At 46.2% G+C, this 18,854-nt stretch overlaps 1 protein-coding gene across 2 annotated transcripts in view; it reads right to left on the bottom strand.

Moving 5' to 3' along the window:
* The window catches only part of LOC134624235 (glutamate receptor ionotropic, kainate 5-like), a 205,449-nt gene that overhangs the window by 171,359 nt on the left and 15,236 nt on the right, over positions 1 to 18,854 (bottom strand). Inside the window, exon 2 of one of the 2 annotated variants that reach the window (XM_063469197.1) lies at positions 15,758 to 17,438. The gene's annotated coding sequence lies outside the window, so the exon portion shown is untranslated. Of the gene's footprint in view, positions 1 to 5,345; positions 5,452 to 15,757; positions 17,439 to 18,854 lie in introns of those variants that run through there. The other variant, XM_063469198.1, reaches the window with a different exon arrangement.

Genomic DNA, 18,854 nt, shown 5'->3' with positions numbered 1-18,854 from the left:
AGGCGGATGTTTTCATCTCATTTAAATTTTATTTCTGTCTTTAAGAAGAATTTAGGAATCAGTTGTATGGAGGACATCATGTAAAGACCTGGACCTTCTCCCTCTATGAAAACGGCTTTATATGTCGTACACATCTTAAAATAGCAGACATGTTGCTTCAGAGTACCGCTCCTGAATCTCAGAGCTGACGTCTTTTCGATTATAAATACGGAGGAGAACGCTGGACAGATCAGACCGTACACCCACTTCCTCCCCTCCCAGTGGAGCGATGACCCACCCGCTGACGTGGCTCTAATCTCCTCCACATGTCTGACTCCTCCATACTGTGTCAGCTCTAATTGGCCATTACAGCAGCCATGTGTCGTGGCCCACACTGTAGCCTGGGCTGAACTTTTAGCCTAGCTGATTAGCCGACGTTAGCCTCGCCACTGAGATCAGCAGACAGACCCTTCTGTTATACGATAAGGGTTGTGTCATCGCCACAACGTGGGAAGAGTTTGATGGAGGACAGACCGTTCTGCACTTCCTGCACCGACGTAATGACGCCACTCCTAATTAGGTGGGTACAAGGCGTGGCGATAAGTGCTGCAGCAACACACGGCAGATAATTCTGCTAACCTGCAGTTTACCTGGGGGAGGCTGACGTGTGCTTGTTACCCATGAAGAGTCAGATACATACAAACATTGACGTCACACCTTTTCTACAAAGCCCAAGCTCAGAATGTTGGTCACAAAGCTTAAAGCAAGAAAGTTTCAACAAGATCTTCAGCCTAAGACGATAAATATTTATGTCCTGGAGGCCGATACAGATCAACAAACTGAGCAAACGACTGAATAACAGGCACTGAAATCCTAACAAGCACAATGTTAAACTACTCCAGAAAGGAAATTTAGGAATGTTACTGATCTTCATCTGCGTCAGCAGGTGGCAGCAGCGTGCACAAACTTGTTCTCAAATAATGAGCGCTAATAATTTTAATTATATTTTCACAATAAAGCAGAATCTGTAACAAATTAACTTTTTTTCTAACCTTAAAGTTAACTGGCCCCATGACCAGAAGGGTTGGGGGTTCAAACCCACTGAACGGCTACCCTGAGGTTCCCCTGAGCAAGGTACCGTCCCTGCTCCCCAGCCGTACACGTACTACTGTGTAGTCTAATGCAATGCTGTAAAAGAAAGATGGCATTTAAATAGAATCGTAGAGATCCAGAGTCAGTGTTAGTGTCATACGGTCACAGTGGTCACAGCAGGGTACTGTAAAAACATGACAAGAGACTGAGTGTGTCTGCATCCTGGATAAGCTCCTGATGATTTTTAGTGGAGATATCATCTGAATTTCAGGAGTGGGACCACTCCTCCTTCACCCCCTCTCTGGCCTCAGGCTATAACCCCCCCCCCCCTCCCCCCCCTCCAATACCTGCTGTTCTCATTTTCATGCCCCCCCCCCCGCGCCCCCCTTTTCTTTCCTCTCTTCCTTTCCTCCATTTATTTCTCGTTAGTACATGGGGATCTGCCCGGCCCGAGAGCCGTCGCCAGTCCCCTTCAAGGCCTTCCCCAAACCGCAGCACCATTCACACTCCTCATCCCTCATCGCCCACCGTTACCAAGGATGTGGTCCCTGCTAGTGAAATAGAATTTAAAAAGAAACCCTTTACACTGTTTTCACATTGCCTTCCATTGAATGTGTCCCAAAACAAATTAAGCTGTCGGTCTGTGACAGAAACAGCAGTGAGAAGTCAAACGTATCAAATGTATTCACTGTACAATAACGCTACCAGAGACCTACTGAGACACGACTCATGGTTCTGCATCAAAAATCCTGAAAGTCAGGAGCTGAGTTAGACCGGCCGTGGCTCGGCTGAGTGAAAGGATGGGTGCCGGCTGCGGTGCGCAGAGTCCCAGTCAGGCTTGTAATTTGGGTGCTCCCTTTGATGTGATTGAGAATCTGGTATATCTGGCTGCAGGTGGCAAACTCTGGCCCTGTGTCAGGTTTGTGCCTGGTTGGTGAAGAAATCTTAAACTGTTTTGCCCATTTCTGTCCATCCATCCACTTTTCAGGGTTTGCAGCTCTCTGCTTATTTCCAGCTCTATTTGCTTCTTCTTGCACTTCACTAGATTAGCTTTGTATGATCCACCGTCCAAACTAATCTGTTCTAGGCCTTGGTTCAGACACTATGACAGCACGTTTTAGCTTCTGCTTCTTTATGACCATCCGCCCAACTTTCCTCTGATTGGCTTAAATTTCCACTGATCTTGAAACTTTCTCCACCACCTGGATGGAAAAATCACAACTCTGTTCGTTGTTAACGCTGATTTGAACATTTCCTTGGCCGTACAGAGATCTGTGGAAACAGACACGAGGAGGCTTCACTTTTAATTGATGCTCTGGCTTCTTGTGTTTGCAGCTGTAGCCAGACCGCCGCGCACCGCCTGCTTATTTCGTGTCGATATCGCCGAGGGGACCGAACACAAACAACAACAACAACCTGTCCCTGAATTCACTCTATTAGCTTTGAACAGAGCTGTGACTCAGAGCGCCTGATTTGCGATTTACCAGTAGCTGAGGGGCTAACAGCAGCTCCAGTCATTAACAGCAGCGCCAGCGCACAGCAAATACACACCGCAGGCTTCTCTGGAAGCCTAGCAACAATGTACCTGATTGGGCTAATTACACACTATTATGCTGTTGTGTTCAGACCACCGGGCCTGAATTAATAACCTCAATGACTTTCTTTGGCTTTGACAGAATCAAAGACTTTTTAGCAGGTTCAGCTGAGTTGAGCTTTAACAGCCTCTGACACCAACTAAATGATCTCATTTATGATTGAGATATTTTGATCAGCTCGACATCAAGGAGCTGATTTCAGCACCGCAAACACAGAGTAAACAAACCTGCACGACTTTCTCTCACCGCGTTTGAGTATCGAACGTCGTGTCAGCCAGCGACTCATCCAGTGTTGATGCAGCTCAACAGAAAGCCAGCGAACGCTTTGGTCAGTTTCACATCATGACTTCTTTCAGCTGTTGGCCTTTATGTGCACTTAACGACGTCCTGACGCGGTGCAACACTTAGCTCAGGTTGAAACGTGACGAAGAGCAAAGCAGGTAAACAAGCTTTTTCACCAGCTCATTTGAAATCCTGAGCAGCCAAACAGGTCTGACTGAACTCTCAGGAGAGCTGTAAACGACTAAGCTGCCGGCCGCCAGTCCTCTGATGCATTCTGGGAAACAGACAAACAAAGAAAAGCGGCTGTATTCGAACCGCTAACGTCACACTGCCAAAGCCCAGCAGCCTGAATGTGTGAGAGAACGAGGTGTGGTGAGAAGCTGGGCTTTCTGGGCTGAGGAGGCTTGAAAGTAGGACTGTGTCTGTGCTGACGAGTCTACGCTGAACAGAACGAGAGCGGCTGCACTGCGACGCCTGCTGTCAGACTGTTTCAGGCACCAACCTGAAGAAGTGCTTCAGAAAACCGAAGGATGGATGGAAGGAACAAATGGGAACTGCTTTTTGTGCACTTACACGATGCACCGTCATGCGTATGGCAACCTGCGCACACCCACAGCGCTACCAGTTAAGCAAGGTCAAATTGGAAAAAAATGGGAATATTCCAGTGATCCTCCCTTTCGCTCCACTCACAGAGAAAACAAAGCTAAGCGGCAGAGACGTGTCTTCCGAGGCCGCTCGCTCCTGCCGAGCTGCCGTGGGACGATCGGCGCAGAGATGGAGATCCATAATGATGCCTCCCAGTGAGGAGCAGCACTCCTGCTGCGCTCAGCGTGTGGCAGTGAGCGTGAAACATAAAGAGAGGTGGATGTTGGCTCTCCCTCTCTGTTAACATGTCGTTTTCCCCTCGGCCTCCTCCTGGGAGCAGCCGGTACCGGAATAACAGACGTTCACGTGTCTTCTTCAATGGGAAGAAAATGCCATCAAAGTCAGTCAGCGCACGTTAATGCATTAAAGAGCGATTCATTAACTCGACTCAGCATTTTACATTTTGAGATGCTTTTTATAATATAAAATTAAATATTCTGAGGTTAAATTAAATCTAAGATTTTTTAAACCTTTTTCATTCCACATGAAATGGAATTTAAACCAGTTTAACCAGTAAACTGTTTAAAGTGTCACTGAAAACCAGCAGAGGCGCCACACAACGTTCATAACAACATGTTACACTTTCTCCTCTGGGAGTAAAGTAGTAGTCAGTAAGCTAAATACCTGAAGATGGAGGCTACCATCAGTGTGACGCTGTTAGTCTTATAGCCAGGCTCTGTCTCTGCACAGCGTCCCATGTGTCAGTCGTTCTGACCCTTTGACCTTCTGAGCGCTGACCCCCCCCCGTGCCTACAAAAGGACGAAGCGAGCTACCATCACCCTGCGTTTGGTTTTAGAGCTTTTTTGCTGCTCTGCTGTTTCCAAACTTTAAGTTACTGTAGATGACGTGGAGGTCGGGTGATGAGGGGGAACACCTGTGTTTGTCAGTCCAGGGTCTCACTCTCTGCACAAACCACCACTTCTTTTCACAGTAACGCAGCACTCGACTGTTCATTGGCAGAGAGCTTTTTCTCAGTAACACTGCTGCTGTTTGACACACATACACACACACGCACACACACCTGAAGATTAATTCAATCATTCCCAGCTCTGAATTCTGTAAACACAGAGACAGACAATATTTCCCGTCCAGGACCGTCGACCATCTCGATTGGCTTCAGACAGCAGACTCACACTTCATTTATCAGAGGCTGTGTGTGTGTGTGTGTGTGCTGACCTGCAGTTTGTTTCCTGACGCTGCTCTGATCACAACTCGTGTGAGAGCGTGTCAGGTGTGGTGAACACAGAAGCTACAGGTGAGCTGCTCCTCTGCAAACCTGGCAGAAACACCAATTCAATCTGACAGGAGACACACGCACACGCACACACACACACACACACACGCACACACACACACGCGCACACACACACGCACACACACACACACGCACACACACACACACACACACACACACACACGGTCACACACAAGCCAGAACACGACAAACTCCAGCAGCTCTGACCCCAAACATCCATCCTCCGCCTGCAGCACAGCCAGGAGATGAGTGTGTTTGTGTGTGTGTTGCAGAGCTGGTTCCTCCATGTGTTGCAGCAAAGCAGCCAGCAGTGCTGTGATGCTCCACTGAGCAATGTTGACTAAACAGCTCAGTGTGTGTGTGTGTGTGTGTGTGTGTGTGTGTGTTTTCATGCATTTAAATCATTGCTCTCCTACAAAGACTCACAAAGCAGCACTTCAGTGTCTTTATTATTGGAGGTGAGCAGATTGATGGAGCTGAGACTCAAACTACCAACCTTCCAGTCTTGCTCCGGAGCTGTGGAAGTATTCTGGGATGTCAAGCTTGATGAGCTTTTCACAAAGAGGACTCGCCCAGCACCTCACAGCTCAGTTTGGGTCATCAGCCAATCATCATTGATCCAGGTGTGATCAGTACAGTCCAGCGACGGGCCTGTAATAATGAAAACATGTCGTCAGTCCTGCACGTCTTCTTCTCCTGCACCTCTGGAGGGATTTCTTTGATGACTTGAGCTCAGCAGACCTCGTATCATCTCATACTTGTGCCTCTACATTGTGTGCAGCACTTCCTCCAAAACCTTCGGTTGGATTTTATTTTTGGGAAGTAGACGATGGAGTAGATAAAACCAAATATGGAGAGGAGGTGTTGAGTGAAGATGGTGTGTTTTTAATGCCACACGATGCCATGCACACGGTTCAGGCTGTGTCTGGTGAGAGAACAAGCTGAAGTAAAAATAAGATGAAAGGCTCCTGGTCTCCCTCCTCGGCTGACGTGCTGCCTGCAGTCGCAGCGGTGATGCATGCCTGTGAAATGCAGGTCGGTTGAATACAGACGTTTGCTTTTTGCAGGGGTTTAAGGTCAGCGGGGAAGTGGAAGTGTTCACAAAGCAGCTCGCGCTGAAAATAGCAGCAACTCTGCAAACTCTTAAAAACCCAACAAGCTGATCTTCAAACACACATCACTCGGTCCCGTGTGAGGTTTCTGTTTGTGGGGACGATTTGCACCTTTGGGTCAGAGACGCAGCACCGAGGGGTCACAGGGCTGCAAACCATTTCAGAGCCTTTCAAACACCACTTTGTAAATTCTTTGTCAAGTCAGAGAGACAAAGGAGAAAATACTGATGTCACAGTGATGTCAGGAAGGTCATAGTGACGCGCGATCATAAGCGATCTGTGAGTTATCAGTGTATCTGCCTCCACAGCTGCTTGAAAAGCTCTCGGTCCCGTTCTTTAACACACTTTCCCTGTCAAACTTACCCACAATCCCCCGGGAGCCTAATTCACAATCTGCTGTTCCTTTCCACGAGGTGAAGCTGGCGATAACTGACCCGTATCATGTGACTTTCCTAGTTTTGGTGGGACTGCAGGCCACAGATTTGAAGCGTCAGCAGGACTCCCTAATTGATTTCTTTAAATTGTTGCCATTGGTTATGAGAACGTACCCGGGGCCTGCAGCACGAACGTCTGTGGAGCCTCTGCGGCGTCTGAATAATCACAGCTCATTCCTCACTGCTCGTTAGCATCGATTGCTGTGAAACAATTATCTGAAAAGTTGGAGGAACTCTAAGACTTTCTTGTTTGCTTAAGCTTTTAAAGCGCCGTCCCGCAGCCCCCCCCCCACATGAAGACCCATTAATTATCATCCCATCACCGTTAGATAGACTTCACATTATTTTGCTGCCTCTTTCTAAGTGTCTGTACTGGAAGCAGGAAACGGTACGAATATGCGGTGGCGTCGTGAAAGCTACGGCACAAAGCAGCACTGATGGAGGGGTAAGCATCAGCTTCCTCTGGTCTCAGAACAAAGCTGTGGACGACCTGAGAGGAACGAGTGGAGACAGGAAGGAGCACACATGTCTGCTTGGTGGATAAAGAAAAGCAGAAATCCTCTCTCACTTCACCGTACGGCCTCATCTGGTTCTGTTGTATGTGATGCAGTCTGTACTGCGAAGGAACAAAGTGCATTGGCTTTGTGTGTGTGTGTGTGTGTAACTGCATAACTGCTAACTGCTGCGAGTGTCGCTGCCGTCTTCTTGGGAAACACATAAACACCAACGACGTTTTAGTAGAAGTACCTCAAACTATCACAGTACCACCAACTTATGGCCGATAACTACAGTATGTGTAACCAGTGCGTGGACCAATGAATTTCCAAATCTTAACACACAAAGTAGTTCATGTATCTCAGCATCATGTGTTTGCCAGTAAAAGTGGAAACAAACAAACAGATCTGATGCTTGTTTTGCAGAGAGCGAGCTCATTAAAGGTTTGCAGAGGTTCATATTCGGGATCGAGCGGGGCCAGGAAGGGTTCCATGTATCGAGCTGGAGCTGCTTTTTGTTACACTTCATATTCTGAAGCCTTTCATCTTCATTTCCTGCCTGAAGTACAGTTAAGACGCAGGATCGATGAGAGATCAGAGCCTCCGGGAGGAATCAGTGTGTTTCATGGAAAGGTCACAGCGTCCATGTTTAGTTATGTGAACAGGGAGGATGCTGCTGCAGTGCACACACGCACGCACACACACACACACACACACACACACGCACACACACACACACACACACACACACACACACACACACACGCACACGCACACACACACACGCACAGTCTGCAGATACATAATGCCCAGACACCTGCAGACACCGATCACATGATCAATGTCTCCACCAACAGGAAACGATTAAGAATCTGAAGTAACGAATTTACAATGAAAACCAACTAACGTCCTCCAACCAGCCGCTGGCTGTGTGTCCGCTGGAGACGTGGACAGCATGTGGGAGTGTTCTTCTTTCTTACACGTTTATTAAAAACTATACTGAAATCATTTCTAATGTAACCAGGACATACTGTTATAATTACACAAAATGTGTTCTAAACCCAAAGCGATCCTGGTATACCTGCCTGACCGCACCTGAGGTAGCTTCATTATCAGTTAGAGCAGCGGTCCTCGACCTTTTCTGTCACGGACCGGTTTTCACAGAGCGGCCTTTAAGGTGTTGCGGATAAATAGAACAAATAAGGTAAAGACCGTCCAATAATAATGTTGCTGTTATGGCCAGAAGCTCAGTGATGACTCATGACATCTTTACCACCAGGCGTCTGTCATGGCAAACAGGTCCAGTGGGGATTGATGCTGCCTGCTGGGGGCTGCTGTAGTGCATGGTACTGGGACCACTGGGACCACCACTGCGTGCTTGCACTGATGGTAACCAGTCACTGTGTTGGTTTGGAAGGATTACTGCTGGAGACCAGCTGCTGGTCACTGTCACATGACTACTCTGGGACAACCAGCAAAAACACACCAACAACAAACCAAGAAATAGTTTAATTTTTACTACAGTTTGGATTCGGCTGATAGCACTAATATAGTAACTGCTCATATATACGGCTTTAATAATGGAAACCTGGTTCTTGTGACTCGAGGTTATGGCTTCAGCATAAAACTGGTGACAACAGCTGCTGTACAGTCTGCTGAGACCAGCAGGTACTGACAGATACTACCAGCTACTGCAGTGGCCCTGGGTACCGCTTAAAGGTAGCAAGGACTGCTAGTGGGAACCAGTGTGGGTGAGAACTTGGATCTGCTGTTCTGCACAGAGGGCACAGCTGCAGATGAAAAATGCACTGAATTTAAAAAATGGTATGCAAACATTATAGATTTTACATTGAAGCTACAGATTTAATGACTGCTGATGTGTAAGCTGCGTATAAAAGAACATCTTTACTAAATAAAGCCTGCAGTGAAAATGAAGAAGTAAAGCCGTAGAACATAAATGCCAAGGTTAGCCTCGGTGAAAACCAATAGCCCCATTAAAAGGTGCTTTTCTCTGGCAGGAACTGAAGGACCGCAGTGCACAATTACACTAATGCAGGAATAATAATAATAATAATAATGAAAGAAGAAAGCTGAGTGCAGGCAGAGGGATCCTCCTGCAGCTTCACTGCTGCAGCTCCACTGAAGCCATCAGTCAGTGTACGTCTCCTTCAACAGGAGACAACAAACATTACAGCCCCTTCACATTTATATGAATCTCTATGAATAATTCAACCCTGGTCATAACTGAGACATTACACTTTCAAACATAAATCCACATCCACGTCAGATCTGATCTCTTTCCTGGCACGAACTATGAAGCTGACCTTTTTAAAACATCGACCCAGAAGCACAAAATCAAACGTCTCTGTAACGTCATTACAGCGATCCACAGGCCCCACGCAGCCCACCGCAATATTTCACACGCCAGTTACACCGCTGGTTACTCTCATCTACGTCAGCCTCCACCATCCCCACCTTCATTCTTCTGGTTTCTCAAATGTTGTAGATTTCATCAAGAACAGAAGAGCTCGTTGGCTAAAAGTGAGACATTAATAACTGAATCAATAACCAAGCATTCGGTGTGGAAGGACAAAATGTTCGTCGTGCCAATAATAAATGTGTGTTTATTACCGAGGGAGAAATGATCATCAGGGATAAGGTCTGACGTAAACCCCGGAAACAACTGTTCCCTTATAAAGTTTGTCTTATAAACATAAAAGACAAACTTTTCTCTGATCACACATCCAGGAAAGCTGCAGGCCAGGCTTTCACAGGACACCACCTCAACCCCAGTCTCTGTGACGGTTAATCCACCCGTGGGCACCACCTCTGCAATCTAAATGAGCAATTACAGGACGGGTGTTTCTGAACAGATGGATTCGTTTTGAATATTGAATGTACTTCTCAGAGAGGTCCAGTGTGCATGAAAAATGAAATATATATATATGCAGAATGACTTAAGATTTATTTTTTCAGCTGAGTCCGATTTGAAATGACCAAACTGTAAGAAAGGCTACAGGCGTGTCAGCCTGGTGATTAGCTGTGTGACAGCAGGAACAGCTGCTGTCAGAGCAAACAATGGAAACAGTTTCCAGTTGAAATGTTGAGAGCGTCTGCAGATCGAAGCCAGTGAGAGAAAATGTGAGGCGGCAGAAAGAGCTGAAAGTGTCAAATAGCTCAATGCAGTGGGGTTGAATTAAGAACAGCCACAAATAAATGAAGTGAATGTTCAATGGCAGCCTGCAGAGTTTGATCATCATCATCATCATCACGGGAGAATAAAGGCGATCCTCCTGTGGACAGCAGCGAGCAGCTTTAGTCGACCAACTTTCAGACATGCGCTGTTTTATCTCCTGTCATGTGCGTTTCCATTGTTTGCTTTTAGGCTCATTTTTACAATGAACTCTCCCTGAAGCTCTTCTGCTTCCTGCTCAGCATTAACGGTGTCCGTCTCCCGAAGCCATTAACGGTAAATAGAGGTGATTTTCCTTCATTGCGGTGGAGCAGGATATCAATACAGCTGCCTCAATTATCCACTGCGTGCAGCCCAGACAGTGACGGAGGAGGTTTGACCCCCTTAAAGCTTCCATCCGCTGAGCTCACTCCACCTGTGGTATGTGCGGGAAAGGCGAGCAGGAAAAATGATGGAGGCTCCATAATCGTTATCTTCCTCCGCCATTACTTACTGCAGGTAATAGCATTCCCAGACAGAAGCTCTTTAGGAGCTGCGGCTGATTGTGGCATCTAATAGAGTGGGGATGGATGTGACCGAGTTTAAAGGCGGAGACGTTCCAAGTCAAATTCGCTCCATGATAGCGAGTTTAATAGGCGAAGGAAACGTCCCCATTTCAACCAGATTTGGTTTGAATATATTCCTGCAGAGCTTCAGCTGTTTATGCGTCCTCATGTGGACGAGTCTCCAGGTGAGTTAAGGTGAACTGCACTGCACAGAGTAATTATTAATACTTCTAATAACTGTTTGCTGAAGTCTTCTCTTTTGCAGTCCTGTGGAGGTTCGGCTTTGCCAGCAGACATGAATCCTTAGATTGTGGAACCGTGGCATGTTTACGCCTTGTGATCAGTATCATGTTGTGTTTAAGTGCTAGTGTGTTCATTTCAGCTCCATTCAGCCTTCGTCTCCCTCGCGTACTTACTTTGGACAGAAACAAAGATTTGTGGCAACAACAGTAAAACTAGAAAACTTGAAAAGCTGAAATGATGCCAATAAATTGGATTCAGATGTTCTGACTGCACTTTAGACAAAACATTTGATCCTGCATGCACTGCTGCTGCAGTCCTTTATTCTGAGAGCCGAAGCAAGAAGAATAAGAGCGACGGCCTGATACGAGTCCACGCGGCACACCCGTCATTCTACAGAGTCCATGCGCATCAGGAGATATTAGCAGGAAGTCGTTTTCACTTCAGACCTATTTATAATCTCATCTTCATAATCATATTAGAAAGTGAATGGATTCACATTTAAAGTGCTGAAATATATTTAAAAAAAACAAGCTACATGTTTTTCTGTCATGAAGCAGAGTTAGGACCCAAATGCAGGACTCAGAAGCAGAAACAAGGAAGTCAACTAGGACTCTGCAAGGAAACACTGGACAGACACAGGTGGTAAGGACAGAGTGGAGACATCTGGGGAACACAGCTGAACAGAATCTGCTAACCAACCAAGGGAAGCAAAGAAGAACACCGCACACACAAGACGAAGGACCTTCAAACTAAAACAGGAAACATAACATGAGACGGACACAACCCTGACACATGCAGAAGGCAAAGAAACACGGAGACATGACACAACAGGGCCGACCAGAGAGACAGCACAGAGACACAACACGGGGACAGACGGGCAGATGAACAATGAAGATGAAATATCACAACAACCCAGGAAATAAACACCAAAGGAAAACTGTGACCATGGTAACAGACAACGGCTCTAAGCAAAACACCAGTGATCCTAAAATCGAAGAAGCCCAGGACCGTGGCATTTTCTGCAGCACAGATTTAACACGAGTATTATTCTGGGCCACGGTGTAACGACCCAGTGCCCTGAATCACCGTCATGAGTTCAGCCGGCTGAAAGCAAAAACATTATCTCTGTTTTATTGTTGGTGTTTTTCTTCAGGTGGGAACAAAGAAAATGAGGCGTCTAAAAGAATGAGGGAGATCTTGGAAGCATGGTGGGACTAAGAAGATGATCATGATTTACCTGAAATACTCTGTGTGAATGAAATCTCAGTCATAAACTCAATTTTATTCACAAAAAAGAACATATCAGGTGTTTAACCTGAAATTTCTTCGATGGCAGCAGCAGGTCTCATTTTGCAGCTAATGAGGTCATTAGCTTGCTTGTTGCTCCTATGACTCTAACCCATGATGCACTGGGTGTTTCTTCTTCACTCAATATGTGTTAATAGACCTCTCTGCACTGAATCATACTTGTTATCGGTGGCAGCAGATGGCCCCGCCCCTCCCTGAGCCTGGTTCTGCCTGAGTGGGAGTTTTTCCTTCCCACTGTCGCCAAAGTGCTCGCTCATAGGGGGTCATATGATTGATAGAAAGCAGAGGATCACCAAAACTGGAACAATTTCAGAATAATGTTTATTCTGAAAGCATCAGTGCCTGTGGCCCTGGCAGCTGGCACATCTGGAAAAGCTCCATCAGTGCTGAAAGGTATGAACAGGCTTTCAAGCAGCACGTGCTCCATGCACACGTGTTTTTCAGGGGCCGCCTTCACATTTAAACAGCACACCGAACCCACAGACGTATTGAACCACAGATGTAACTTCTTTTTCTCATTAATAGAACTTATTTTTGGACAGGTTAAGACTTTACTGCATTAATCAAACTCTTTTGTTTTAACACCTCCAGGTTATTATCACGCCTCTGAACTAAAGCACCCAGAGTTAATTGTCCAATAGAATCTGATAAACACGAAGAAGCTGCGAGTGGCGTTCGGGAAACGCAGTCATCCATAATCAGCCAATCAAGTCGTGTAGGAGCTCATCTCAGAACGCACCTCTCCTCCATTATTTCAGATCAAAATTCAAATCACACACTCTCAGCCCATCACTGCGCCTCTCTCTCTCTCACACACACACACACACACACACACACACACACACACACACACACACACACACACACACACACACACACACACACACACACACACACACACACACACACAGGCGGGGGTTCACCAGCTGAATAAAGACTCATTGATCTGCTCTTCCTACGTGGGACCATGACTTCTGAGTCTTGTGTACTATTATCGCATGTAAAAAGACGAAGGATTGAATGCAGGGAGCACGGAGCCTGACCGCTGAACGCCTACGATGACGCAGTCCAACACATGCAGAGGAGAGGAAGAGGAGGAGGGAGGCACATTTAGGATGCAGGCTATATCCAGCACAGAGATTTAGAAAAGATGGACAGAGGGGGAGAGGAGAACGGAAGGAGAGGAGAGAGATGAGGAGAGGAGGGAAGACACACAGGATGATATAACTTAATCCCCAGAGGAAGTGGATCTGTGTCTGGATGAGGTGTGGCGGTTTAAATATGTAACCAAAGCTCCACAGTAATAATTATGGCCTATTTTCCAGCAGAGGGGTTTCACCTGTAATTTCACTTCGTCCTGAGCCTCGTCCTTGGACTTTAGAGTCAAATGGAGGAAATAGAAAGTTTTAGCTCATCTAACAGGAACACACAGCTGTGATTAACAAACGATCAGATCATTTTAACATTAAAATGATGCAGAATTAGCCATTAGCATCTCTGCTGGACAGTCACCAGATTACTGCCAGACTCGAGACGACGTTCAGGCAATCTTAAATGTCCTTTATTGGTGGATTTCTGTGTACACCTTCAAGGAGCAGAGATAATGGTGTTATCACAGGACCAGCAAGTGTGTGTGTGTGTGTGTGTTTAACAATGCAGTGACATGTATGCTGAGAGGCGTCCAAACTCTGTGTCTGAGTAAATCCAGCTTTGCTCTCGTGTTTTCTCTGTTTCATCCATAACCTTTAAAGCTGCTGGTAGTTCAGAGATGACGGCACACACGAGAGCAAAGACCTTCCAAAGCGCTCACCTTCCAGCAATTTCATCCACTTATGAGAAGAGCTGCATTTCTTTAACTCGCTGTACTTTTCATCAAACTCTGCATAGCTCACACCTAGCTGTGCACGGCAAGAGGAGAACACGCTGACCTGCAGGAGCCCACCATGGCTGACTTTTGGAAGTTTTCTGTTTTATAGCGGAGATTTCCAAAAACAAGAGTGAGTCTCAGCTGATATTAGCAGGAAACATAAGTGATACTGGATGTAAAATCCAGGCAACTATTCTTAACCTCCTAGGACCTGCCATCCACATATGTGGACATCACATTTTGGGTTATTTAGACCAAAATACTCAATTTTGCTCCACAAGGGCCTGATATCCACTTACGAGGACATTATACTGCTACTGTTCAATCAACATTTTAAACGAATATCCTCATATGTGGCTCTCATTTTCCTTAGAAACAAAAATCAGGTAAAAAAAAAAAGGATAATTCTTTGTTTTTACATTCATCAGGTCCCAATCAGTCCAAATATCAAACAGAAATTAAAAATGCATGCCATGGAAGAGTTCGGGTCTTAGGACGTTAATGCTGGCTCAAATCAGCTGATAACCAGTTAGTAAACGTCACAGCGATGCTGCAAGCCACTTTGCAACCAGCCCCTACCTGTCTCTACCATTCATGCTGTATCTGATACTAGATCTGTTGTCTTTGATGCCTAATCTGTTCAATAAAAGGAGCAAAAAAAGCGTAGCTACTACTCTATCATATGTTTGCCATCATTAGACTTTTATCCCTCTAAAGTTTTGCCTATAACTAAAGCAGCACAGCAAATATCAGGCGACCTGATCGATTCAAAGCACCAAGAGTAAAAATGTGTGCTGCGTTGCAGTCGTGTGCAGCAGTGGTTCAGATGACGGCAGGAAGCCACAAACCTGCACGGCTCCCACAGGGTCACGCCTGAGCTAAATGCTCTGTCTCTGCATGCAGCAGCAGCCGACACAGCGCTCTCACCTCCACCAACAGAAAGAAACGAGATCTTCACTGAACAAATGTCCAGGAAGTTTATATCCACTGATGAGCCACCAGCAATATCACCGTCAACTGTTCCCTTCAAAATAAGAGTCTTCAACAAAATGTAGCACAACAACATCTTAGCATTTAACCACAGCCTGTACATAAACGATGGACATCACCACCGCTCTGTCATTAATGGGTTTCTGGATTCTCGGTGAAAAGAATCAGACACATGGCGGTGTGTTGTAAAGAAACAACTTCATCTCAGGTTTTCCAACAGGCAGCCACACCTGCTGGTGTCCCTCAGAGAGAGGAGCTGTGCCGGCTGTGCTGTGCCGGCTGTGCTGTGCAGGGCGATAACACAGCTTCATGCTGATGCTAACACCACATTACATAGAGATGTCGATCATTGGTGCGAGCAGCACCAGGTCAGCACTGAGAACCGCTCACCCTGACAGGTGCAGTCGTGAATGATGTGAGTAATGAACATTGTTGGTGCAGTGAAAATGACAGTTTTTCTTTCTTATGTGTTAGCAGTGTTAGCATGTTCCTCTTGTCACATGAATGAGTCCAACATGTTCAATCCAAAGCAACAGCCCCCGAGTTCAGGAGAAGAAGCCAGAACCTGTTTCAACAGTCTCAACAAAAACCCAACCTCAGTCTAGCAAACCTTTGTGTGATACTGTGACTGCCTGTTTTCATCCATCACATCATCTTGGAACAAAACTGGGAGGGACAAAGGAAGGAGAGAGGGAGAGGAGGCAGGAAAATGAAGTACTCACGGAATGAAGATGAGGACGCGAGGAGCCGATATCAAAGGATTGCTTCGGATGACGGAGGTCGGTTAAATCTGGGAAAAGTCCGGGACGGACGATCACTGCAGAGAGTACGATCCACAGAGGAGAGCTTGGAAAAGCTCCAGGGGAGAGGAGGGAGTTTAAGAAGAGGAATCGAAGCTTTGGGGACGGTCGATGGGAGGAAATAAAGTCTGTGCTCCGTCCTCTGCAGATTCAGCCTCTCGCTGCTTTCTGCCCTCTCCTCTATAATACTTTTATCTCACTCTTGATATGGAGATTGTGAAAACTGCAGGGAGAGTGGACACGTCCATACTGGGACTGTGAGTCTGGAAGGTGGGATGAAAAGGGACTTGGAAAGGGTGAGGGAGATGGGGAATGTCTCTGAAGGGAGATCCAAGTGAAAGTGTTTGCAGAAGGTAAAGAAAGAGCATTTAAGGCAGGAAACAGAGGGCCTTGCCTTTATTTCTCTGTTCTCTTTTCTGTTTTTCTCTCGAGAAAAACTCTTGAAGACAGATTTCTTTTGTAGAGGAGATGAGGCGAGCACCCGGCGAGGGCAGCAACAAACTCAATTAGAGATGGACGGAGATAATGGTGTGTATCGGTGGCACCTGCTCTGCCTCCTCTTTCTCTTTCTGTCTGCTTTTTCCACCTGACTGCCAAGATTAAGGCATATAATCAAATTCTCTTAATTGGCCCTGATTGTGGAGACGAGCCAGCAGTCTCTCCTCGTGCTCTCCCGCTCCGTGCAGGGAATGACAAAGAGTCCCGGGCAGCCGGAGCTCCTGTCAGTCAAGACTCTGGGCACTGACAATCGACTCTACCTGCTGACTCACACCTGGCTGTTGCGTCTGCTGAGGGTTGCCTCCCCAATCCGGCCGTATCCATATCTACTCCTCCCTTCTATCGATTACCCAGAATGGACGGCGGGCTCCTCCCTAACCCCGCCTCCGTCTGGCTCCGGCTTTGTTCTCAGGCTCTCTTCTTCTGTCGTTGTGTTTGTGTCTAATCGCGGCTGCTCCTCCCGTGTCTAATCCCCATCTAGATCTGCTGTTGCTAATTGGTTTCAGGTGGCACCGGGAGAAAAGGAGGGCGGCGGGGAAGATTTCATGCCGCCGTCACCATTAATTAAAAAGATGATTACTCAGAATACAAAGATTAAAGATGAAAATAGGAAGTGGCGTGGCTGATAATAAGCCGGTAGCACTTTATGAACCCTCACTCAGCGTCTCAGTTTTTGTTTTGTGGTAGTTCTGGGAGTGAGCGTTCGCTCATCCGGCAGCGATCGGCCTGTTTGAAGGAAAGTTTGTGGGAGGGCTCTTCAGGTCGTCCTGGCTACATGTTAGGAGGAGCCACACGTCACCTCCTGCGAGGCGACATCGCGAAGAATTGTGTTGAGAAAAGAGCGGCGTGGTTTTTTTTACATCCACCGTGTCCAGGCTGCAGATCGGCGTCAGTGTAGAAACAGGAAATGACAGAAACAAAGCGCATCCAGATCAGCCGAGACGTCTTCTGTCTTTGGTCTCCTCAGAGCAGCAGCAGGAGAGTCCCAGCCTGCGGCGGGGGCTGCTGATTAGCGGGCAGGTCAGTAAAGTCGCCAGGAAGGCTCAGGCCTGCGGCTTTTTTGGTAACGATGAATTCGATGAGGTCGAGGAGACTCTGATGATATCTGCAGTGGAAAGAAAAACAACGTTTGGTTTCAGCAGATTCGTATTAATGCAGGTTAATTCTTTCCAAATGGGAAAAACTCCGACTCCAGTTTTAGAGCGTTTCAGATTTAATATGAGCTTCACTGGAGATCTGGAGGAGATTTAATATAAAACCCATGTTTTCCTCTTTATCACATCTGCTTTGCTGAAAAGCCTCACAGATCGTAATTAAGTGAAGATGGTGTTATGACAGAGACAAATGCTTCAGAGCCTGTGTTTTCTAAAACCTGTGGTCTCATTCAACTGTGTTATGTACTCAGTTATATTAGTCTTAAGAAAGAACTAAGGAGCCTTATGGTGGAGGATGCATATACCAAACTGTCACCAAGGAGGTTTAACTGGAACGTGTCACATGTCGAGTCCATCAGTCGGGTTTGCTGCAGCTTTGACACCAAAGTTTCTTGATGCACAGACATGCATTTGTTTTCTAACTGACCACCAGGGGCGTCTTGGATCTTGGCGCCCAGGTGTTGCAGAACACCCCCCCCCCCCCGCTTTAGCTGGAGGTTTCTTCCTTTTCCACTGTTGCCAGACTAAATGAAACCAGACTGGACCCGAGTCTACTGGTCTAAAGTCGTGTGTTTGCCTCGTTTCAGGTTTATTAAACTCCTCAGAAAGCCTCCAATTCAGCATTTACACCTGCAGCTGGTAACACAGACACAGGTTGCACATAAACACAACGCATTCACACAAGTAAGGACTTACCCGTTATATTGTTTTAGAGATTGTGGAAATAAGCTATTTGTAAATACAAGACTTTCACCTCACCTTCTTTGTCTATAAATGTTTCTCAAAAGCATCTTTATTTCCACACAAGGAAAAACTAACAAAAAAAACAGAAAAGAAAATTCAGTCGAGATGAAAACAACAAACACGATTATTGAAAACTTCCTTCAGCCAAAAACACAAAAACCAAAGAAGTCGATGAGTGAGAGGAGCCAATAAAAACATTTAAATGACGGCAGAGTGGGAGGAGCAATGAGGTTTACACATTCATCGTGTCCACACAGAGAAACTACAAACTGAGAAAAGGACCAGAAGGAGAAAAGACAAAGGGCTGATGTAGCATCATCTAACTTTAGGCCTAAAATGTAAAAGGTTTCATATTTACCCACGACTGCCATCCAGCACTGAGACGTGTGGGGAGTCACAGCTGAAGAAACACTCGTCTTTAACATCACTGCACAACTTATATTAGTTTGCCAAAGGAGAAGATTATGAAAGTGCCACAGTGGAAAACACTTCATGGTCATAACGAGGAAACAATGTTAACGTGCAGTGTTTGGCACATGCTGTGAATGTTATTGACTCACAACCACAGGATTTATTTGCAGTGACGTTTACATCCAACCGATGAAGATCAGTTCAGTATTCAC

The sequence above is a fragment of the Pelmatolapia mariae genome, linkage group LG3_W (genome assembly GCF_036321145.2).
Source record: "Pelmatolapia mariae isolate MD_Pm_ZW linkage group LG3_W, Pm_UMD_F_2, whole genome shotgun sequence".
In the NCBI taxonomy this organism is placed as follows: Eukaryota; Metazoa; Chordata; class Actinopteri; order Cichliformes; family Cichlidae; genus Pelmatolapia; species Pelmatolapia mariae.
The sequence above is the reverse complement of the archived record's forward strand: the minus strand, read 5'-3'. Positions and strand labels throughout refer to the sequence as shown.